Source organism: Delphinus delphis, chromosome 19 (assembly GCF_949987515.2).
Source record: "Delphinus delphis chromosome 19, mDelDel1.2, whole genome shotgun sequence".
In the NCBI taxonomy this organism is placed as follows: Eukaryota; Metazoa; Chordata; class Mammalia; order Artiodactyla; family Delphinidae; genus Delphinus; species Delphinus delphis.
The window spans coordinates 43,292,968-43,317,930 of record NC_082701.1 but is presented as its reverse complement, the minus strand read 5'-3'; the positions used below and the strand labels follow the sequence as shown (position 1 = coordinate 43,317,930).

At 43.5% G+C, this 24,963-nt stretch overlaps 1 protein-coding gene across 1 annotated transcript in view; it reads left to right on the top strand.

Annotated features, from left to right (window-relative positions):
- Window positions 1-24,963, top strand: part of LYRM9 (LYR motif containing 9) — a 78,837-nt gene that overhangs the window by 52,808 nt on the left and 1,066 nt on the right. The gene's annotated exons all lie outside the window — the stretch shown is intronic.

The window sequence follows — 24,963 nt, the reverse complement described above, 5'->3', positions numbered from 1 at the left end:
ACAAACTCAAGTCTGACTGGAGTCAAAGCCCACTTTAGTCATATGCCACATTTAGCTTTATAATTAGTCTTAATAAGGTGATATCTGGTAATATTAGTCTTTAATTTTTCTTTTCTTCCTCATGATTATCTTGGCCAGAGGTCAGCAAACTATGGCCCACAGGGCAAATTTAGCCCATTGCCTGTTTTGTAAATAAAAGTCTATTGGAACCCAGCCATGCCCATTTGTCTATATATTGTCTTTGGTTACTTTACGTAGAAATGAAAAGTTGTGACAAAGACCGAATGACCTGTAAGTCTAAAATATGTACTATCTGGCCCTTTACAGAAAAAGTTTTCCAACCCCTACTCCTGGCTATTCTAGGTCCTTTGCATATCTATATTTTAAAAATCCTGCTGGGATTTTGATTGAGATTGCACCGACTCTTTAGGTCAGTATCATCTTGCAATACTGAGTTTGCCAATACATGAATATTGTGGCTCTCTCCAGTTATTTATGTCTTCTTTAATTCCTCTCAGCAATGTTTTAGGTTTTAGTGTAGCTCTTGTGCATCTTTTAATAGATTTATCCCTAGTTATCTGATGCTTTTTGATACCATTATAAATGGCATTTTTTTTTAAAAATAAATTTTATTGTTTTGTTTTGCGGTACGCGGGCCTCTCACTGTTGTGGCCTCTCCCGTTGCGGCGCACGGGCTCCGGATGCGCAGACTCAGCGGCCATGGCTCACGGGCCCAGCTGCTCCGCGGCATGTGGGATCTTCCTGGGCCGGGGCACGAACCCGCATCCCCTGCATTAGCAGGCAGACTCTCAACCACTGCACCACCAGGGAAGCCCCATAAATGGCATTTTTAAACTTTTTATTTTAAAATAATTTCAGACCTAAAGAAATGTTGAAAAATTACTACAAATAATTCTATATACCCTTCACCCAGATTCCCTAAATGCTAACATTTTGCTACATTTGCTTTACTATTCCCTCTCCTCTTTCTCTCTCACACACACTGACACACACAGAGACACATTATTGGTAGATAGTAATTTTAAAATCTTATTTTTCAATGTTGCTAATATGTAGAAATAAAACTGATGGTTTTTTTTTTTTTTTTTTTTTCGGTACGCGGGCCTCTCACTGTTGTGGCCTCTCCCGTTGCGGTGCACAGGTTCCGGACGCGCAGGCTCAGCGGCCATGGCTCACGGGCCTAGCCGCTCCGCGGCATGTGGGATCTTCCCGGACTGGAGCACGAACCCGTGTCCCTTGCATCGGCAGGCAGAGTCTCAACCACTGCGCCACCAGGGAAGCCCCAAAACTGATGTTTTATACTGATCTTAGCTAGTGACTTTGCTAAATTCACTTGTTAATTTTAGTAATGAATTTTTTGACTTCTCTATGTATAAAGATATGCCATCTGTGAAAAATGACAGTTTTATGGCTTCCTTTCTAATCTTATTTCTTTTTCTTGAATTATTGCATTGGCTAGGACCTCTGGTAAAGAGTTGAATATAAGTGGTGATAGTCAACATCTCTGTCTTGTTCTCAAACTCAGGAGAAAAGTGTTCAATATTCTACCACTAAATTGGTTGTTAGCAATAAGTATTTTGTTGCTATTATGGTAAAGGATATCAGCAAAATACCTACAAAACCCAAATGCCCATCAAATAAATTTACATAGTGATGAAAAAGAACGAATTACTGCTACATTTAACAATACAGTGAATCACATAGATAAAACAATGAGCCAAGAACACCAGAAACAAGAGTATATTCTGTATCATTCCACTTCCATAAAGTTCAAGAACAGGTGAAACTAATCAGAATAGTGGTTCCTGAAGCAGGGGATTGACAAGGAAGGGACATGAAGGATCCTTCTGGGGAGCTGGAAATGTGTTGTATCTTGATTTGAGTGGTAGGTACCTAGGTATATATATGTAAAAATTAATTGAGCAGTATACATATAACTAATGCATTTTTAAAAAACATCTATAACTAATGCATTTTTAATAAAAAATTTAAATTTCTGCTTAAATAGAAAATTCAAGATTCTATGTGTTTTGCACAAAACTACATCGTGTTTCCATCAATAGAAGCTATTGTTATCAGCTGTCCCACACTCCCCCAGCTTATTTATCTATGAAGCCCTTGATAGGGGTTTTATCAAACATCCTTTGGGAGATCCCATCACTCTATGTCTGTGATAGTGCTTCTCAAACATTTTTTTTCTTTGCCCATGCCCTGTGCAATGATTATTTATTCCAGTTTTAAAAATAGCTCTACCAGACAAGGGGATTTGGTGGAAATTCCCTCTGGAAACTGTGAGGGGTGCCTGCCCACACAGCTTGAGAATCATTGGTCCCCTGATGGGATAATTTTTTTGAAAAAAATAAAAGGACTTCCTTCCAATGACTTGTTCTTAGTGAATTTGCATTGGTCCCTAGAGATCAAGGCACTAATAGATCATCTATTCAATATCCAGTTTAGAATTTTTCCAGGGTTGGGCATTAAGCTTCCTGGTGGTGAGAATTACCACCTGCTCTAATTACATCATAAACTCTAATAAAACCTTATCTGGATTTTTACTTTCTTTGGCAAATTCCCTTTTTTTGCTTAAGCCAGTTTAAGTTTGTCTATCTGCTGTTTGCAACTCAAAACATTCTAACTGATTAAGAAACTAACCCTGAGATATTACCCACTGAAATTTAAATCTTAAAACAGCCAAATGAAGTAGATGCTACTCTGCCAACTTATAGATGAGGAAGCTGAGGTTCTGAGAGAGCAGATGACCTGTTGAACCAGCGGAGTCAAGATTTGAATTCGGATCCCAGTCTCACCTCAGTGCTCATGTTCTTTCCACAACTCATTATCTCCCTCTTCACCACCATGCCCAAATATGTTCTACACTTTGTGATTTGAAGACATTCTCTTTGATGGAGACTGGCATGAAAACAGATGTTGAATAGTTCTCCTTTCTTCTAATCATGCCTGTTCTTTAATGTAGCATAGCATGTCCAGAGCTATTTTCCATGGAACCCTAATATTTCTCTAGGTGTTAATATGTATGCCATGAAAAACAAAATTGTTTAATGGTCAAATGACTTGGGAAATGCTACTCCATCTTAAGAGTCACGGGTGAAGGGCTTCCCTGGTGGCGCAGTGGTTGAGAGTCCGCCTGCCGATGCAGGGGATGCGGGTTCGTGCCCCGGTCTGGGAAGATCCCACATGCCGCGGAGCGGCTGCGCGTGAGCCATGGCCGCTGAGCCTGCGCGTCCGGAGCCTGTTGGCTCCGCAACGGGAGAGGCCACAACAGTGAGAGGCCCGCGTACCTATTAAACAAACAAACAAAACAAAACAAAAAAAGAGTCACGGGTGAATTAGCACTTTAAAGGCTCTGATGAAGCCTGCAGCAAATAACCTGCTTAATTTCACTTAATCAGCATTTCTCAAACTTACTGGTCACAAAACCCTGTGTTGGAGGAACATTTATTAAAATTTTGGTGAGACGTTAAGTGTTCATTGGAACAGAGTTTGGGAAATGCTGATGTAATGGACCAAACCCTAAGCTTGGTATCAGAGAATCCATTGTCTAACCCTTACGAAGTCTATTTATCTAAACTTCAGTGTATCAAATTAAAATAGGCCAATAGTCACATCCTGTCTTGCACAGTACTATTAGAATTCAAATAAGATACAGGAGCCATAATAGCTAACATCTGCTATGTGTTTGTTCTGTGCTTAAACAATAATACCTTAATTCATTTAATTCTCACTATATCCTATATGGTAGGTTCTGTCATTGTACATGGGGGAATTGATGCTCTAGAGGGTCTCACAGTCTCTAAGTGGAAAAACCAGGATATGATCCCAGGTAGCCTGGGCCCAGACCAGTAACCACGGCCCCATCCTGCCTCTCATCTCTTATGCTCTGACAGTGACCAGGAGGCCCTTTGACAGCTCTTAGTGTATTTTGTAACCTTTTGCCCCTTCTGCACGTCTTGCTTCTGCCTTGGAGTTCATTCTCTGAACTCCTACACTGTACTGGAAAAGCTGCTGGAAATCCCATGTTGGTACACCACGGCGTTTCCACCCAGGGTGTGGGCACGACCTCAAGACAACACATTCTCACCACAGCCTGTGGAAGAAGTGATGGAGGAGGGAGCGGTGAACAGACTTGGCTTGCTGCCTGTGGGCACCACAGTCTGGCCAGCAGGAACCCTCTAGAGCCTGTGCTTGCTTCTTGCTCTGGAAGAGCTCTGAACTCTGAACTGGCTTTTCAAGAACCAATGCCCGTCTATTACCCTGTTCCCTCCGTCCTTCCCTCCCTCTCTTCCTTTCTTAATTTAATTTTTAAAAAATTTTTAATTTTAGACAAAATTTATGCAGGATAAAAAAAACCCAACAGCATCAAAGAATATAGAATAATAATTAAGTCTTACTCCCAACCCTGATTCTCCCTCACACCCAGTTTCCCTTCCCAGAGGCAACCACTGTGCCAGCTTCTTCCCAAAATATGTAATGCATGAAAGTATGGATGTATTGCTCCCCTGTTGTTTTTTCACAAGTCATATGATACTATTACATCTTGCTTTTTTTGCTCTTTGTAACAGCTGCTGAGGACTCAATCAGTTTACTTAATGTAATCTATTTACTGTAGACTTGTCTGGCCACATTGTCTGGCTTATTTGGCCTTGTGCATGGTAGTCAGGTAGGGGTCTACACAGGTGTCTGCATGCTCACCTTCACAGATACCTGCCTGAATGTGGAGGGAGGCAGCTTCAAACCTGGACCTTTTGAAGGACACCAGAGGGTCTGAGGGGAATGACTGACCCCAAGTGCTGGAAGGAGGGTGATACCTATTTTCCTGGGTGGTTATCAAATCTGGATGGGACTGAATCTCAGTAGACAGCCTCTTTTCTCATCCTGGAAAGCTGGACTCAGCACTTTAACACACCTCGGAGGTGGGCACATCACAGCCTAGTAATAAGAACTGGATTCTTTACAACGCTTAGGTGGAGAGATGGAGAACAGGTGTTCCACTACACGCCACGCAGCCAGCTTCATAATGGTCCCCAACCCCATTTCCGACACTCATCCCCATGTTCCTGCACAATCTCACTCCCTTCCTCTTCCACTGCCTCTTCCTCTCAGTCTCTCTTTCTTCCCTTCTTAGAGCAATTTGTCTCTTTCCCTTTATACCTTCACACCCCCTACCTCAGCCTGCACAGCAGAGTTTCTCAAAGTGTGGTCTCCAGATCTTCTCTATCAGATTCACCTGCAGGGTTTGCTGACAATGCCACCCAGGACCTGAAAGAACTAGGAACTGGGGGAGGAAGGGCCAGGAATTGGCATCACTAGCAAGCTCCCAGTTCATTTATAGTTGTCCTAAAGTTTGAGGACTAGATGTGGAAGGTTGCCTTTGGCACCATCAGTTGGATCCAGGTAGTTGGAGCCAGGCTGATGAGATCCAGTGGTACTAAGCATGGTGGCCTGTGGATATAAATGCCACTATCCTGGCATGCTCCCGTCAGCAAGGGGCCATGGTGTAGCCACACTAATACTGAATTCAGTCTCTGGGATGAAGGAGGAAATCCCCCTCAATGTGCTTTGCACATAGTAGACCCTGCTTAGAGGCCGGCATTTTTTCCCTTTTGAAAATTGAAGAGAAGTTATATGTAGTAAAGTGCACAAAATCGAATGCTGCAGATTGATGGGTTTTTGCATAATGACACACCTGTGAACCTCCACCCCATCAAGAGATAGAGCACAGGCTCCCTCATGCTTCCTTCCTCATACCCTTCTGCCCAGAGGTAGCCACTATATTGACCTCCATCACCAGAGATTACTTTTGCCTGTTTTTGAGCTTTAAACAGAATCATACAGGGTGCACTCTTGTGTTTGGCTTCTTTTACTCAACATTTTGTCTGTGAGATTCATTCGTGTTTTTGCGTGTAGTAGTCTTTTTCATTGCTGTGTACTAGGCGTCAGCAAACTGTTTCTATAAAGGGTCAGATAGTAAGCATTTTCAGCTATGCAGACCATACAGTCTCTTTTACAACTACTCAGCTCCACCATTGTGACTCAAATGCAGTCATAGACAACACACACACACACACACACACACACACACACACACACACACACACACACACACACACACACACACACACACACACACACACCAGGCTCCAGGTTGGCCTGTGGGTCACAGTCTGCCCAGCCTTGCTGTGTGAACTTTCATTATATGAATATATCACAATTTATTTCGTTATTCATTCTCCTGTTATGGGCATTTAGGTTACTTTGGGATACAATGATTAGCACTGCCGTTTGGTGAACATATGCGCTCATTTTGTGGAGTGGAAGGAGTGGAATGGTTAGGTCATAAGACTGGCATCCGTGTAGCTTTGGTGGATATCGCCAAACAGTGTTCCAACATTGTTGTACCAATTTGCACTTGGTCAGTAGAGTTTCTTTACATCCTCAGGAACACTTGATATTGTCAGGCTTTTTTAGTTACAGCCATTTCGGTGGGTATGTCGTGGTATCTCCTTGCGGATTTTAATTTACATTTCCGTGGTGACTAATGATGTTGAGCACCTTTAAAATGGTATTTTGGCCGTGTGAATATTCTTTTTTGTGAAGTAAAAATTTTCTGCTGTTTCTAATAATTGAATTATTTGTCTTTTTCTTGTTGATTTATAGAAGTTTGTTACATATTTTGGATACAACTCCTCTGTTATAAGTATGGCAGCTATCTTCTTTTAGTTTATGGCTAGCTTTTTTACTTTCTTAATAATGTCTTTTGATGAACAGAAGTTCTTAATTTTAATGAGGTCCAATTTATCAACTTTTTCCTTTTATAGTTAGTGCTTTTTGTGTTCTGCCTCAGAAATCTTTGCCTTTCCCAAGGTCATGAAGATATCATCCTGTGTTTTCTTCTAGAAGCTTTATTGTTTTACCTTTTCACCTATAGGCCTGCAATTCATTTTGAATTAATTTTTGTGTTTGATGTGAGGTAGGAGTCAATGTTCATTATATTCCATGTGGAAACCCAACTGTTCCGGTACCAGTTAGTGAAAAGACCATACTTTCCACCCAGAGTAGGAGACTTGCACTTAATCTGGAGATCTGGTCTTTAAAAGGGATCTGGGCACCTGTAGAGTGTTCAGATCAGAGGAGGGTCTCTGACCTATGCCTCAGAAGAAAGAGTTGAAGGGGCGGGGAGTCTAGATGCTCTGTGCTGGAATAGTATGGAGACATCAACTCTAAAATGGACAGGACACACAGGGAAAAAAGGTTAGTCATTTCCACTTGTGAAATTCTGTCTCCATAATGCTTAGAAGGATGTTGCACCAGGCCAAGATTTTTTTAGGTGTTGCTGGCAAACAGGATTTCCAAGAAATTACCCTCGGAAAAAAGAAGCCGGCTCTGCATTTTAAAATATTTTCATTACTCTTCATATTGCCCAGGCCAAATTTTTGCTTCCAGCGGAGAACAGGCTCTAAACTGTGAAAGACTAAGTAAACCAGTACTGGCAGCAGCAGTAATCAGGGAAAGTCCTGAACATTTTGAGACCCAAAACTGTTTATTTCTGTAAGTGAAAGAGTGTCCCGGGCTAAGTTTCTGCAGACATCAGACTGAGGACTAATAGTTTCCAGATGGATGACTACTGTCCAGAGTTTTCCTGGGCCACTCCCCAGGACCTTCTCCCTGGCTACGTGAGCCCCAGCAGCCACTCTGCCATCTGCAAGGGACAAGAAAGCTTCTGTTGTATACTTCACTCTGACACCCTGAGCCAGGCGCACAAGGGTGCTTGTTATTTCTCACCATTTTCAGAGTGTATGGGATTCGGATCTGGCTGGTGAGCACGGAGCCAGGGAGTGGACATGGGGGTGAGGGCTTTGATCCCTGAGTTGATGCTGGAAGAGTACTTCATTCCCTGACTCATGGTTTATACGTGAGAACCTGGAGTCTGCAGGTGCAGCTGCACCTGGGGATAAGGCACCTTTGGATCAGTAGGCTCCACCAACCCAGGATTGTTCTTGAGCTCCACTCTCCTTGGAAGGTGATAGCGGTGGCAATTAACAAATAACTTATTCTCTGCCATGTTAATCGATGCATTCACCCAACAAATATTTCTCGAGGCAGGCATGATGCTAGGCACTGGGTATATACATCAGTGAACAAAACAGGCAAATTCTTGCTCTCATGTGGCCTTCATTCTAGTGGGGGAAAGCAGACAATGAACAAACAAATAAGTAAATTATATAGGATGTGAAGTTAAGTTCTGGGGGAGATGGATAAAGCAGGAAAAGGGGGATCACGAAGGTCAAGGTTGGGGAAGGACTGTAATTTTAAATAGGGGTGGCAGGGTTGGCCTCAATGAAAAGCGACGTATGAACAAAGAATTGAAGGAGGGGAGGAGGGGAGTTATGGGGTTATCTGGAGGAAAAGTTGTCCGTGCAAGGCTTTGACTCACCCCCAGATTAGGTAAATTCTAAATCCAAGGCTTCCTCCCTCCCTCCCTTCCTCCCTTCCTCCCTTCCACACACATTAATTGAGTGCCTGCTGTCCTCCAGATACTCTCTCAGCCCCTATAGCTCTCCTCTCACTGAGAAACAAAGGATAGATGTGCTCAGTTGCTGAAAGCTCCCCAGGCCTCTTTAAACAGAACTTGGACATCTTCAGAAATGGCCCCAATATGGCAGGACAGATGGGAATTTAATGATGGATTGTCTCTCTAATATTGGAACCTCATAGAAGCGCCCAGAATGAAATTAAATTTGTAATATGTTCACTCCAACAATTTTTATTTCATTCCAACTAACCCCTATCTTCTGAGGCCTTTGATGGGCATTTTAATTAAATCATGAAGAGCCCTTTGTCTCCTGAGAAGGACGATTAAATCCCCCACCCACCTCCCTCCCACCCTGACTGCTGAGGAATGTGCCTTGTTCCCAGCAGGGTGTTGGGATGGCAGGACCCAGTTGTGGATGCAGTCTCCACCTGGACCCCACTCTCAGGTTCAGAGTAGAGATAGTGGCAGTACCTCGTGGTTGGAGCAGTTGCCGGATCCTGGGTACTTGATTAAACGCTGTTGAAAACAACCTGCCCTCAAACCCTGTGTGTCTATGTGTCTCCCTGCTCTGGCCTATTATAAGCAGTTGTGACCCTCTTCAACTTGACCCTTCAGCTTTATGGCTTCCCTGATATGACTGGCCAGAGCTTTCTGCTGCTCTGCTGTGAATGTTCTTGCCTGGGGTGGGTCCTTCATCCATTCATTCATGCATTTTTTTTCCATTTCGCAGTCATTCATTCATTTCTACCTTCCCGTTCCATAGACATTTCAACCTTGAGTTCCTGACCTTATCCCACCCCTAGACCAGCTCCTCCTCCTGTTTTCCTGGCTCAGTAAGTGCCATCTCTGCCCCTCAGTCACAGCAGCTAGAAACCTGGGAGTCACGCCTGACACCTGTGCTCCCTCATCCTCCACGTCCCTCAGTCAGCGAGATCTGTTGTTTCCATCGCCAAAAGTTTCAGTCCTACCTCTGCCACTCACTACCTGTGTGGCCTTGAGTAAGCGGGTTAACCTCTCTGTGCCTTTCCCCATTGTAACATGGAGATAATATCACTACCTCAGGGGATTGTTTGGAGAGAACAGGAGTTAATACATATAAAGAACAGCATCTGGGACGTAGTAAGAACTAGATACATTTAGCCAACAGAGGTGATGCTGTTGGTTATGTTCTTATCCTTTAGCCGGATGGTAGTTCATAATATTATCATGCTTTTAATGCTACATGTTTTAATTTGAATGCATGAAATATTACATTAAAATATAACAAAGGAAAAAAGTTAATCTTAACTGAAGAAATGATACAGTAAAAGAATAATGATATGGAAAAGTGTTCACAGATATTATTGTTAAGCAAAAACGAATAGCATGTTATAAAACAGTATGTATGACATGATCTCATTTTTGTAAAAAAGAAAATTATGTGTATATGTGTGTATGGATAGAAGAACCAGCCCAGATGTTAATTAGTGTAACCACCCTCTGGGTGATAGGATTACATAGGGTTTTAGCTGTCTTTTTGTTGCTCTATGTTTTTCTACAAGAAATTTTTTTAAATTAATTAATTAATTTATTTATTGGGTCTTCGTTGCTGCACGCGGGCTTCCTCTAGTTGCGGCGAGCGGGGGCTACACTTCGTTGTGGCGCGTGGACTTCTCATTGAGGTGGCTTCTCTTATTGTGGAGCACGGGCTCTAGGCGTGTGGGCTTCAGTAGTTGTGGCATGCGGGCTCAGTAGTTGTGGCTTGCGGGCTTAGTTGCTCTGCGGGATGTGGGATCTTCCCGGACCAAGGCTCAAACCCGTGTCCCCTGCATTGGCAGGCAGATCCTTAACCACTGCGCCACCAGGGAAGTCCCGCTATAGGAAATTATAAATAACTCATTTTTAAAAGTTAGCTAGAATAAAAGTAAGCAATCGCCATGTCCTTTGGTAGTTCCCTCGCCTATAAGATGAGTAGTCTACACTCCTTGGCGTAGCATCCAAGAGACTCGGGATCTGGTCCTTCTATGAGCCAGTCACTCCCTCCCGCCCACCCCATACCCTACATGCTCCTCTCCAGCATATCGAACTGCTTAGAATTCCCAACCCTAGCCTACTTTTTCAGGCCTCCATGACTTTGCACACACTATTCCCTTTGCCTAGAATCCTTTCTCCTCTTATCAGTCCATTGGATATGCTCATCAAAACCCTGCTTAATGATCCGTAAAAAACAAAATCAATAACACTTTTGCTTTGCAAGGGCCCTTTTAAGAAATGGAAAAGACTGGGAGAACATATTTGCAAACTACATATCTGACAAATAATTTGTACCCAGAGGATATAAAGAACTCACAAAACTCAACAGGAAGAAAACAAACAACAAATTTTTAAAAAGAGCAAAAGACTTGAACAGACACTTCCCCAAAGAAGATCTACAAATGACAGATAAGCACATGAAAAGACGCTCAGCATCATTAGTCATTAGGGAAATGCAAAACCACAGTGAGATACTCCCTCACACCTGTTAGAATGGCCAAACAAACAAAAGCCTGACGATACCAAATCCTGGCTAGCGTGCGGAGCAACTGGAACTCTCATAATTGTTGGTGAAAATGTGATATGGTACAGCCATTCTGTTTTTTTGTTTGTTTGTTGTTTTAAGAAAGACGTGACAAGCTGTTTACATTTATCTATTTATTTAGGCCATGTCGAGGCATGTGGGACCTTAGTTCCCCGACCAGGGGTCGAACACATGTCCCCTGCGGTGGAAGCACGGAGTCCTAACTGCTGGACCGCCAGAGAATTCCCAGTATAGCCATTCTGGAGAACAGTTTGGTGGTTTCTCATACACTTACCACATGACCCAGGAGTCCCACTTCTAGGTGTGTAACCTAGAGAAATGAATCTTATGTTCACATACGAAGCTACACACAAAGGCTTATAGCAGCTCTCCTCATAATTGTCCAAAACTGGAAACCACCCAACATCTTTCAGTGGGTGAATAGTTAAACTGTGGTTCATCCATACAGTGGACTCCTCTTCAGCAACAAAACAGAACAAACTTTCAATACCCAACAACATGGATGGTGCTCAAAGGCATTATGCTGGGTGAAAGAAAGAAATCAGTCTCAAAATGTTACATACTTTACGATTCCATTATTTGACAGTTTAGAAAAGACAAGACTGCGGGGACGGAGAACTTAACAGTTCTCAGGGGTTAGGGTTGGGAGTGGGGTGTGACCACAAAGGGGCAGCAGGAGAGAGTTTGGGGGAGGGAGGCGATGGAACTGTTCTGTATCCTGAGTATGGTGGTGGTTACAGGAATTTACTCAAGTGTCAAAACTCATATACCTGTGCATCAAAAGAATTTAAAAAGTCAATGTTAATTAAAACACAAAGCTCTGTTCAGGAATTACCTGTCCTGGGAATCCTCCCTTATTCTCCTGACACTTGGATTCATCACACTGAGTTACAACAGGAGAAGCATCTTCAGACAGACTGCAGATCTAGTGTGTGGAAAGTGGAGTGGAAGCTGAGAAGCTCACTGTAGGTTTTATTGACTTGAAATCAACAGGCTGCCAGATATTTCTCCAGCAAAGATGGGTTTATTCGGGATCAGCAGAGAATTGCAATTCGGGGTCCAAGAGCCATGTGCAAATCTCTGCAAGGCAAGGGAAGGAGACCACTTTTTAGAGAGGAAAGGAAGTTGGGAGGGCTGTGTAAACTAAGTGTCCATGGCTTTTCAGTGGCTGAGTTCTTACCAGGAAAGAAGAGGAGTCTTTCTTCTTCCTGTTGGTCTCTGCTAGCTGCACAGGGCATGGGAGCTCCCCCATCTGGTCCCCCGACTCTGTTTAATTGAGGTTTCTGTTCATTAATTTTTTACTGTTTCAACAAGTCAGGTGGTAAATGCCGTGTAACTTCGGGCAAGCATTTGACTTCAACTTCATGGTGAGAAAGTCCGAGCCTCCATATTCTCCAGGGGGGACAGATGGGTGCACCAGGCAATTATAAAACTGGCCTTCATTAAAGTCACTAGTAGGCTGTGCAAGGTTGATTGCTTTCCAACAGGAACTTCGGCAAAGCTCTCTGCACCCCAGAGCCCCAGATGAAGCAGTATCCGGGTACTTTCCAGCATTGCACCTTATCAATGTTTAGCTCCTCTCCTTTCTCAATCCCTGGTGAACAATTTGTTTTCATTTTTACTGTGAAATAGGAGACTTCCTCAATTAAGCAGTAGTACCCATGTTAGGCTCTGTTAGGGAGCTGCAAAAGTGCAAGCCCCTCACACAGGCTCCTTTGGGGAATAAAGAGTTTATTGGAGAATATTTTGGGCAATAAGGAAGATGGAAAGCTGGGCCACGTGGCCTGGGGAGAGTTCGGGACCCGGAAGACAGTTGTGGCCAGCACCTGGAGTTTCTCCCCACTGCCCGGCCAGGGTATCCTGCTCCTCCCCTGGCAATCTGCCCTCCATTCCCCACCTCAGGCACCTGCTTACTCGTGGCTTCCTCTGCCCTCTGGTTCACACCCTCTACTTTCTCTCTGGGGGTCTTTTGGAGGTCTACCCTGCTATCAACTGCTGCTCCTATGTCTCCAGTTCAAACCCTCGGAGACAGAGGGTCCACCTCCGAGGCCACTGGCTGCCCCAGGGTGATGGGCCCACCCTTGTCCAATCGACTGGGAGGGGCATGTGATACAGAGCAGGGAAACAGGCCCCGGAAGTTCCTCAGAAGTGGCTGGGCCAGGGCAGATGTCCTGATGCTTCTAGGAGTCTCTCCAGCTGGGAATTAAGTATTAATGACAAAACAATTAATACAGAATTACAGACAAAACAAGGACCTGGAACACGTTGCAGTCACAAAGCTGCCCCTGTTTCTGTGCATTTTCTCCGCCTCTTCCCACCCATTGCATGCTTCAGTTTTCTCTTCTGGTAAAACTGAGAACATATATTTCCCCCACATGCACCTTTACGTTCTTGATCAGGGTCCGTCAGATCATCTGGCAGCTTAACCAGCAGCCTTGTGAGGTGCGTGATCCCACGTTACATGGAACCAGGGAACCAGCTTCACTGGGAGTCACTCAGATGAGTCAAGAATCTCCCAGATACACGCCTGGCTCTAAAGGCACTCATGGCCTCTCTGTGTGGTAGCGACAGCCTCTGCCCAAGTTTCCCGTAAGCCAGACACACCATTCTGAGGCGTGCTAGAGCCTCTGGAGGGCAGCTAGAGCCATGAGTCAGAAGCGGTGGCTGATACCACCTTTGACACTTCATCAATTTATTTGAATCTCTCCTGTTTCTCTCCTGACTTTTAAAGTGCCCCAACCAACAAATTACTTAGGTGACATGGAAACTGCCCAACACAGAGTTCACCTTATATTGGTCTAGAACAGTAAACATGGGTCATGACTCTGAGTAATCATTACTTATCTCTTAACTTTGGCACAACAGATAAAACCCATTTGCCATCTTTGATCTCGGCATCTGGATTGCCCTTACGTGAGGTTTGCCTGTAGACTTGCAGTTGGGTTTGAATCAGCACTGCTCAGATGCTCCCCGCCTCAAGCGCCCCTCCCGCCCCCACCCCGCCCCACCCCGCGCCACTGCCTTTCAAGGGCCGAAATAGAAAGCTCAGGGATCTGAAGAGTCAGAGTGCTTGAGGATACAAATGACTGCGGGGAAATGCTCTTTGGAAGCCTGTGATAATCCTCCCAGGACTGTCTGCGCCACCCACCTACTCCGTGACTGGCGGCTGCCCTCGCTGTAGCTTCCTGCCATCTGTAAACCGCTTGCCTTTCTCCCTTTCCCCCACCCTTTCCACTGTCCCCCTCTTCTCAAGCTCTTTTCCAGTAGTTAATTAGTGAAGTGATATTTATGCACGTATTGGGCAGACCTCTGAGAAAACAGGCTGGAAAAAGGCAACACCCATTATGTGCTGTGCCCTGTGCAGACAATTTATGTGCATCCCCTCATCCTGCAGTCATCCCACAGGCTGGGCTTTATTATTTCCATTTCACAGAAGAGGAAACTGAGGCCCAGAGGGGTTACAGAGCTAGCCCCATCCAGAAACATGGGCCTAGGGAAGTCCAGGCCACTTGCATGCTTTAAGCCACCCGGGACTGAGGCAGATTTGGTGTCTGGAACCACAGTTGGGGGCAGGCTGCAGATTGCTGGGTCTCCACTCAGTGCAGACCAAAACACACCACGGGATGCAGCCCTGCCCACAAGAAAGACAAGATCCAGCCCCACCCACCAGAACACAGGCACCAGTCCCCTCCACCAGGAAGCCTACACAACCCACTGAACCAACCTCACCCACTGGGAGCAGACACAAAAAACAAGGGGAACTATGAACTTGCAGCCTGCGAAAAAGAGACCCCAAACACAGTAAGTTAAACAAAATGAGAAGACAGAGAAATATGCAGATGAAGGAGCAGTGTAAAAACCCACCAGACCAAACAAATGAAGAGGAAATAGGCAGTCTACCTGAAAAAGAATTCAGAGTAATCATAGTAAAGATGATCCAAAATCTTGGAAATAGAATGGAGAAAATACAAGAAACGTTAAACAAGGACCTAGAAGAACTAATGAGCAAACAAACAATGATGAACAACACAATAAATGAAATTAAAATGCCTAGAAGAAATCAGTAGCAGAATAATTGAGGCAGAAGAACGGATAAGTGACCTGGAAGATAAAATAGTGGAAGTAACTACCACAGAGCAGAATAAAGAAAAAAGAATGAAAAAAATTGAGGACAGTCTCAGAGACCTCTGGGACAACATTAAACGCACCAACGTTCAAATTATAGGGGTCCCAGAATAAGAAGAGAAAAAGAAAGGGTCTGAGAAAATATTTGAAGAGATTATAGTTGAAAACTTCCCTAACATGGGAAAGGAACTAGTCAATCAAGTCCAGGAAGTGCAGAGAGTCCCATACAGGATAAATCCAAGGAGAAACACGCCAAGACACATATTAATCAAACTATCAAAAATTAAATACAAAGAAAAAATATTAAAAGCACCAAGGGACAAGCAACAAATAACATACAAGGGAATCCCCATAAGATTAACAGCTGATCTTTTTTTTTCTTAAGGATTTTTTTAAAATTAATTAACTTATTTATTTATTTTTGGCTGCATTGGGTCTTTGTTGCTGCGCGTGGGCTTTCTCTAGCTGTGACAAGCGGGAGCTACTCTTTGTTGTGGTGTGCGGGCTTCTCATTGCAGTGGCTTCTCTTGTGGAGCACAGGCTCCAGGCATGCAGGTTTCAGTAGTTGTGGCACATAGGCTCAGTGGTTGTGGCTAGCAGGCTCTAGAGTACAGGCTCAGTAGTTGTGGCACACAGGCTTAGTTGCTCCACAGCACGTGGGATCTTCCTAGACCAGGGCTCAAACCCATGTCCCCTGCAATGGCAGGCAGATTCCTAACCACTGCGCCACGAAGGAAGTCCTTAACAGCTGATCTTTCAGCAGAAATTCTGCAAGCCAGAAGGGAATGGCAGGACATATTTAAAGTGATGAAAGGGAAAAACCTACAACCAAGATTACTGTACCTAGCAAGGAACTCATTCAGGTTCGATGGAGAAATTAAAACCTTTACAGAGAAGCAAAAGCTAAGAAAATTCAGCACCACCAAACCAGCTTTACAACAAATGCTAAAGGAACTTCTCTAGGCAGGAAACTCAAGAGAAGGAAAAGACCTACAATAACAAACCCAAAACAATTAAGAAAATGGTAATAGGAACATACATATCAATAATTACCTTAAATGTAAATGGATTAAATGCTCCAACCAAAAGACATAGACTGGCTGAATGGATACAGAAACAAGACCCATATATATGCTGTCTACAAGAGACCCACTTCAGATCTAGGGACACATACAGACTGAAAGTGAGGGGATGGAAAAAGATAGTCTATGCAAATGGAAATCAAAAGAAACCTGGAGTAGCAATTCTCATATCAGACAAAATAGACTTTAAAATAAAGACTATTACAAGAGACAAAGAAGGACACTACATAATGATCAAGGGATCAAACCAAGAAGAAGATATAACAATTGTAAATATTTATGCACCCAACATAGGAGTACCTCGATACATAAAGCAAATGCTAACAGCCATAAAAGGGGAAATCAACAGTAACACAATAATAGTGGAGGACTTTAACACCCCACTTTCACCAATGGACAGATCATCCAAAATGAAAATAAATAAGGAAACACAAACTTTAAATGACACATTAAACAAGATGGACTTAATTGACATTTATAGGACATTCCATCCAAAAACAACAGAATACACTTTATTCTCAAGTGCTCATGGAACATTCTCCAGGATAGACCATAACTTGGGTCACAAATCAAGCCTTGGTAAATTTAGGAAAATTGAAATCATATCAAGTATCTTTTCCGACCACAATGCTATGAGACTAGATATCAATTACAGGAAAAGATCTGTAAAAAATACAAACACATGGAGGCTAAACAATACGCTACTAAATAACCAAGAGATCACTGAAGAAATCAAAGAGGAAATCAAAAAATACCTAGAAACAAATGACAATGAAAACACAATGACCCAAAACCTATGTGATGCAGCAAAAGCAGTTCTAAGAGGGAAGTTTAGAGCAGTACAGTCCTACCTCAAGAAACAAGAAACATCTCAAATAAACAAACTAACCTTACACCTAAAACAATTAGAGAAAGAAGAACAAAAAACCCCCAAAGTTAGCAGAAGGAAAGAAATCATAAAGATCAGATCATAAATAAATGAAAAATAAATGAAGGAAACCATAGCAAAGATCAAAAAAACTAAAAGGTGGTTCTTTGAGAAGATAAACAAAATTGATAAACCATTAGCCAGACTCATCAAGAAAAAATAGGAGAAGACTCAAATCAACAGAATTAGAAATGAAAAAGGAGAAGTAACAAATGACACTGCAGAAATACAAAGGATCATGAGAGATTACTACAAACAACTATATGCCAATAAAATGGACAACTTGGAAAAAATGGACCGATTCTTAGAGAAGCACAACCTTCTGAGACTGAACCAGGAAGAAATAGAAAATATAAACAGACCAATCACAAGCACTGAAATTGAAACTGTGATTAAAAATCTTCCAACAAACAAAAGCCCAGGACCAGATGGCTTTACAGGTGAATTCTATTAAACATTTAGAGACGAGCTAACACCTATCCTTCTCAAACTCTTCCAAAATATAGCAGAGGGAGGAACACTCCCAAACTCATTCTACGAGGCCACCATCACCCTGATACCAAAACCAGACAAAGATGTTACAAGAAAAGAAAACTACAGGCCTATATCACTGATAAACATAGATGCAAAAATCCTCAACAAAATACTAGCAAACAGAATCCAACAGCACATTAAAAGGATCATACACCGTGATCAAATGGGGTTTATCCCAGGAATGCAAGGATTCTTCAATATATGCAAATTAACAATGTGATACACCATATTAACAAATTGAAGGATAAAAGCCATATGAAAATCTCAATAGATGCAGAAAAATCTTTTGACAAAATTCAACACCAATTTATGATAAAAACTCTCCAGAAAGTAGGCATAGAGGGAACCTACCTCAACATAATAAAGGCCATATATTATAGACCCACAGCCAACATTGTCCTCAATGGTGAAAAACTGAAACCATTTCCTTTAAGATCAGGAAAAAGACAAGGTTGCCCACTCTCACTGCTATTATTCAACATAGTTTTGGAAGTTTTAGCGACAGCAATCAGAGAAGAAAAAGAGATAAAAGGAATCCAAATCAGAAAAGAAGAAGTAAAACTGTCACTGTTTGCAGATGACATGATACTATACCTAGGGAATCCTAAAGATGCTACCAGAAAACTACTAGAGCTAATCAATGAATTTTGTAAAGTAGCAGAATACAAAATGAATGCACAGAAATCTCTTGCATTCCTATACTAATGATGAAAAATCTGAAAGAGAAATTAAGAAAACACTTGCATTTACCATTGCACCAAAAAGAATAAAATACCTAGGAATAAACCTACCTAAAGGACAAAAGACCTTTTCTATGCAGAAAACTGTAAGACACTGATGAAAGAAATTAAAGACGATGCAAACAGATGGAGAGATATACCATGTTCTTGGATTGGAAGAATCAACATTGTGAAAACGACTATACTACCCAAAGAAATCTATAGAGTCAATGCAATCCCTATCAAACTACCAGTGGCATTTTTCACAGAACTAGAACAAAAAATTTCACAATTTGTATGGAGACACAAAAGACCCCGAATAACTAAAGCAATCTTGAGAAAGAAAAACAGAGCTGGAGGAATCAGGCTCCTTGCCTTCAGACTATACTACAAAGCTACAATAATCAAGACAGTATGGTACTGGCACAAAAATAGAAATATAGATCAATGGAACAGGATAGAAAGCCCAGAGATAAACCCACGCACATGGTCACCTTATCTTTGATAAAGGAGGCAAGAATATACAATGGAGAAAAGACAGCCTCTTCAATACATGGTGCTGGGAAAACTGGACAGCTACATGTAAAAGAATGAAATAAAACACTCCCTAACACCATATACAAAAATACACTCAAAATGGATTAAAGACCTAAATGTAAGGCCAGACACTATAAAACTCTTAGAGGAAAACATAGGCAGAACACTCTATGACATAAATCACAGCGAGATCTTTTCTGACCCACCTCCTAGAGAAATGGAAATAAAAACAAAAATAAAGAAATGGGACCTAATGAAACTTAAAAGCTTTTGCACAGCAAAGGAAACCATAAACAAGACCAAAAGACAACCCTCAGAATGGGAGAAAATATTTGCAAACGGAGTAACTGACAAAGGATTAATCTCCAAAATATACAAGCAGCTCATGCAGCTCAATATGAAAAAAACAAACAACCCAATCTAAAAATGGGCAGAAGACCTAAATAGACATTTCTCCAAAGAACATATACAGATTGCCAACAAACACATGAAAGGTTGCTCAGCATCACTAACCATTAGAGAAATACAAATCAAAACTACAATGAGGTATCACCTCACACCAGTCAGAATGGCCATCATCAAAAAATCTAGAAACAATAAATGCTGGAGAGGATGTGGAGAAAAGGGAACCCTCTTGCACTGTTGGTGGGAATGTAAATTGATACAGCCACTATGGAAAACAGTATGGAGGTTCCTTAAAAAACTAAAAATAGAACTACCATATGACCCAGCAATCCCACTATTGGGCATATACCCTGAGAAAACCATAATTTAAAAAGAGTCATGTACCACAATGTTCATTGCAGCTCTATTTACAATAGCCAGGACATGGAAGCAACCTAAGTGTCCATCAACAGATGAATGGATAAAGAAGATGTGGCACATACATACAATGGAATATTACTCAGCCATAAAAAGAAACAAAATTGAGTTATTTGTAGTGAGGTGGATGGACCTAGAGTCTGTCATGCAGAGTCAAGTAAGTCAGAAAGAGAAAAACAAATACCATATGCTAACACATATATATGGAATCTAAAAAAAAGAAAAAGTGGTCTGAAGAACCTAGGGGCAGGACAGGAATAAAGACACAGACGTAGAGAATGGAGTTGAGGACATGGGGAGGGGGAAGGGTATGCTGGGACGAAGTGAGAGAGTCGCATTGACATATATACACTACCAAGTGTAAAATAGACAGCTAGTGGGAAGCAGCTGCATCGCACAGGGAGATCAGCTCGTTGCTTTGTGACCACCTAGAGGGGTGGGATAGGGAGGGTGGGAGGGAGATGCAAAAGGGAGGGGATATGGGGATATATGTATACATATAGCTGATTCACTTTGTTATACAGCAGAAACTAACACAATATTGTAAAGCAATTATACTCTAATAAAGATATTAAAAACAAAAAAAAGTCCATTGACTACTGCATACCCATTAGGAAGCTACTGTATAATGAAAAAGACAGGCAATAGCAAGCGTTGACAAGGATGTAGAGAAATCGGAACCCTCATGCACTGCTGGGTGGAATGTAAAATGGAACAGTCACTTTGGAAAACATTAGGGCAGTTCCTCAAAAAGTTAAACATAAAGTTATCCTATGACCCAGCGATTCACTCCTCTTTATAAGAATTGAAAGTATCTTTCCATGCAAAACCTGTACTCAGATGTTCATAGCAGCATTATTCATAATATCCAAATGGTGAAGGCAAGTCAAATGCCCATCAACTGATGAATGGATAAGCAAAATGTGCTATGTCCATACAACAGAATATTATTTGGTCATAAAAAGGAATGAAGTACTAATACATGCTACCACATGAGAAAACCTTGAAAACATGCTAAGTGAAGGAAGCCAGACACAAAGGCCACATACTTCATGATTCCATTTATATAAAATATTTATATAAAATATATAGAATAGGCAAGTCCATAGGGACAAAGGGCAGATTAGCAGTTTCCTAGGGCTAGGGGGAGGAGGAAATGGGGCGTGACTGCTAATGGGTGTGGGGTTTCTTTTGGGAGGAATGGAAATGTTCTGGAATTAGATTCTGGTGATGGTTGCACAGCCTTGTGAATGTAAAACCCACCGAATTGTACACTTTTCCGGGATGGATTTTATGGTATGTGAGTTTTATCTCAATTAAAAATTTTATTGAGCATCTACTATTTGCCAGACAGTGCTGGTGCTACAGAGATGTGTGAGGTGTGGCCTTGGCCTTGGGGAGCTTGCATCTAGTAAAAGAGACAGAAGAGTGAGCCCACAATGAAAAGAGTAGGATCAGTGTTGAGCTGGAGGGGAACCCAGGGAAGCCTGGGGATAAAGGGTCAGGGGAACATTTTAGAGATGACAGTATCATGAAGTGGAGCAGAGACGGATTAGAGGGCTGGGGACGGGGAGCTGCTGGGAAGGATATTCCAAGCAGAGAGAACAATGTGTGCAAAAGGTGTGGCTTGCTGGGGAGCTCCCAGAGAAGGGGAGAACCTTGAGGCTGGGACCAGGATGAGGCAGGAGAGGCAGAGGTGTCAGATGCCAAAGACCAAGTTTCCCTCCTACAGTAGCGTGGGAGGAATGTTCCCCAGGCAAGAAGAAATAAAGCATCAACCTCCTCTGAGGGCACTCCTCCAGGCCTGCCGTGCCTGTAATTCCCACAAGGAAAATACAAAGAAGGGTAAACAAGAAAGCAACGATCACCCTTATTTCTACCACTCTTAATATTTTAATATTTTTTCTCACAGTTTTTTATGACTTTACATGATGGGGATTATTCTGTACTATAATCTGATGTTTTTACAGATACATAAACATTATTCCTTGTCTTTAAAAAAATTCTTAAAATACTTCATTTCTTTGAATGTGTAATGGTCCACCATAACCTTGGAGCCTAAAGCTGGACCAGCATGCCTTTCTCGAATGATGATCATTTAGGTTGTTTCTGAGTCTTATACACCATGATGCCCTGAACATCTTTGTGGCCAGAGCCTGGAGTCACATGTGCCTGGTTATTGCTGCATTCTGCTTTTTTGGCGGGCACTTTGGTCGACAAGGCGACTCTCCCAAGAGCACCAGAGACAAGACATGCATGAGCAGGAGAGACTCAGAAAGCCCAGATATCAGAGCTGAAAAGGCTCCAGAGAACCTTAATTGAGAAAACAGAGACCCAAAGGGCTCACATGGCCCAACCAAAGATGCACAGCTATTTAGGGAAGGATCCAAGAAGGTGTGCTTAGCTGGTGGGAAGGCACTTAGAACTTCTCTTTGGATCAGCATCCAACATCCTCAGAGGCTGAAGTTGGGGAGAAAGTGACCAGACACTTCTCTTCCTCCTCCATTTGGCCTAACCCTAACCCACCCGTAGCAGTGTAGCCGGTGCTCTGCCCACATCCTACGTTGCAGTGCACCCTGGGAGCACCAGCTGCCAGCATCTGCATCTCTGGGCCTGAGGGCTTTTCCAGAGCGAAGGAAGGCTACCCTGCCCACAGTAGGCCTTGGGGAGTTAACTCCCTACCCTGCTCCCAGGAGCAGCCTCAAACAGTGATACTCTAGAACCTCTGGGCAAACAGCCAGCAGCCCCGCCCCTCAGGTGAGGTCTGGGTTCTACACTGTTTCCTAGATTTCTCTGTGGGGTTGAATTCCAGTTGCCTGTTGTGGTAACTGGCTTAATAGCGCACACGTCATGGCTTCCTGACCTTCCTCACTCCCCTACTGATGTCTCCTGCACAGTCCCAAGACACTACTTGCACCAGAATCCTTGACCTTTGAAGTACCACACCTCAGGACTTGCCAAGTATTAATCCTGAACCCAGGAAGTAGTGTGGAAGGGCAGAAAGGGGAGGATGTTCTGGGAAGCGCTGACAAGAAATTGGGCCCTTAAAGAAAATTCCTGGCTGGCCTGCCCCCGAGAGCTGGTCAGGTCCTCACTCACTGTGCCCGCGCTGCCAGCGAAGTACCAGGCCTGCGCCAGCCAGCGTAAATCATATTCCAGGGACTCAGCCATCAGAGCCGTCTATACCCTGGTCCACCGTAGGTCTGTCCACCTCAGGTGACAACTGGGGCATTTCTAGCAAAAGTCCCTCTGCTCTGTCACCTCCAAGTCATTCAAGGTGGGACAAACCCAGGTGACCTCAGCTACTGAGCTGCTGGAAGCTGTGTGACTCATGCCCTCCAGTGGTTAGTCAACAAATGACATGGGGCTAAGGGACAGGGGTCCTGTGTGAGACATAGCGTGTAAGAACTGGAGGATCCTTAGAAATCCTCTTCCCAACGCCTTCCTGTGACAGGTGAGGGGCATGAAGCCTAGATAGGGCAAGTGACGTCACAGGTCACACACAGGCACAAGTGTAGAGAAAGAGCCAGACTCGCATGTCCTCTAGTGTACACTCGTTGTAGTTATTTGCATCCTACTTTCATGATTTTTGTCACACCTGCATACCACCTACATTATTATTTGCTTATTTTCCCCTTAAATTGACTCTTTTTTAACTTAAATAAATGTAATTCTAAAACGAATTTTTATCATTTCCCACAAGTGGAACATCAGTAAATGGCCACAGACAGTAACCACATGAATAAGTACTTCAATTATTAAAATTAAAAAATGTTATTCCGGGTACCGCCCCCAAAGCCCCTCTGGATTGACCACACTTTGGGAACCCTGTCATTTGACTGAAAAGAGACCCCAGGTCACGCATATATGGACCTTTAGCATCATCAGCAAGGGCATCTACTGAGCGCCTACAGTGTGCAGAACACTGAGGTTGTATGTGGGGGGAGAGCAACCACGTCACTATCTCAAAGGCGGCGGGTGGTACCAGGGAAGCTGGAGGAGGAGGAGAAGGGCCTGCTGGGTATAAGGGAGGTCAGGGGCCTGCTGGCCTAGAAGAAGCAGTCCAGCACGAATTGCTGTGAGACCTAGGAATGAGCTACTCTTGGCCTCAGTTTCCCCATCTGCCAGGACAGGAACTCCTAGTATCCACTGAGTGCCTGGCACTTTGAAGACAGGATCTCATTTTATCCCAGGAAAATCCTACAGAGAAGTTCTTACTGGTCTCTTTTTGCAACTAAAGGAACTGAGGTTGGGGATGGGGTTAAGGGATCTGGGTTGTGACCTCACAGACCCACGTGTACAGGGGGTCAAGATAAGCCTGATTGTCGCAAGCCTTGCGAATCAAACGTTGCAGTGCTTGCTCGGGGCTGCTCCTAAATCCTCCAGGCCACCCCGAGGGCAGGCAGCACATGCCAGGTGCCAAGGACGCTGAGCTGGAGCTCCCTGGAAGAGAAAGGGAGTTCCCTGGATCCAGAGACATAGGGCATCTCCACTGCGGAGAACGGACATTTAGCATCAATGGAGGTTTAGGCTTTTCCCCTGGCCTAAGATGCCCTCCTCTGTCCCTTCACCCCGCTTAGTCCTTCTGTCCTTCAAGTGACCCCCTCGCCTGAAGAATTTTAGCCTCCTTGAGCCCCTATCCCTGAAGGCCTGGTGCCCTCGGCATCTAAGCAGCACAGCCGAGCACTTTGCAGAGTACTGGAGTCAGTACAAAGCCCCTCAGGGGAGAGCTCCCTGGCCTCGGAGCTGGGAGAGGCAAGTCTGCATTTCTGGCTGTCCAGTTTTGATCCATGGGTCCTTGAGCCAGTGGGCCGCCTCTCTGAGCCTCAGTGCCCCTGCTGCAAAATGGGAACAATGACACTTTCATTGCAGGGCTGTCAAGAGGTTGGGTACAGTGCCGTGCACAAATCCTCCATGCAATTGATGTTTGAGTACCTACTGTGTACCAAGGTAATACAGCAATAAATGTGACAGAGCCCTCCTGTCCTTATGGAGTTTAGGGTATGCTGTAGGGTGGCCCTCCTTCCCCTATTCTGGGAGTGAGGAGGACAAGGGCTGTGTCTTGAGGATCACCCCTTTGCCACCAG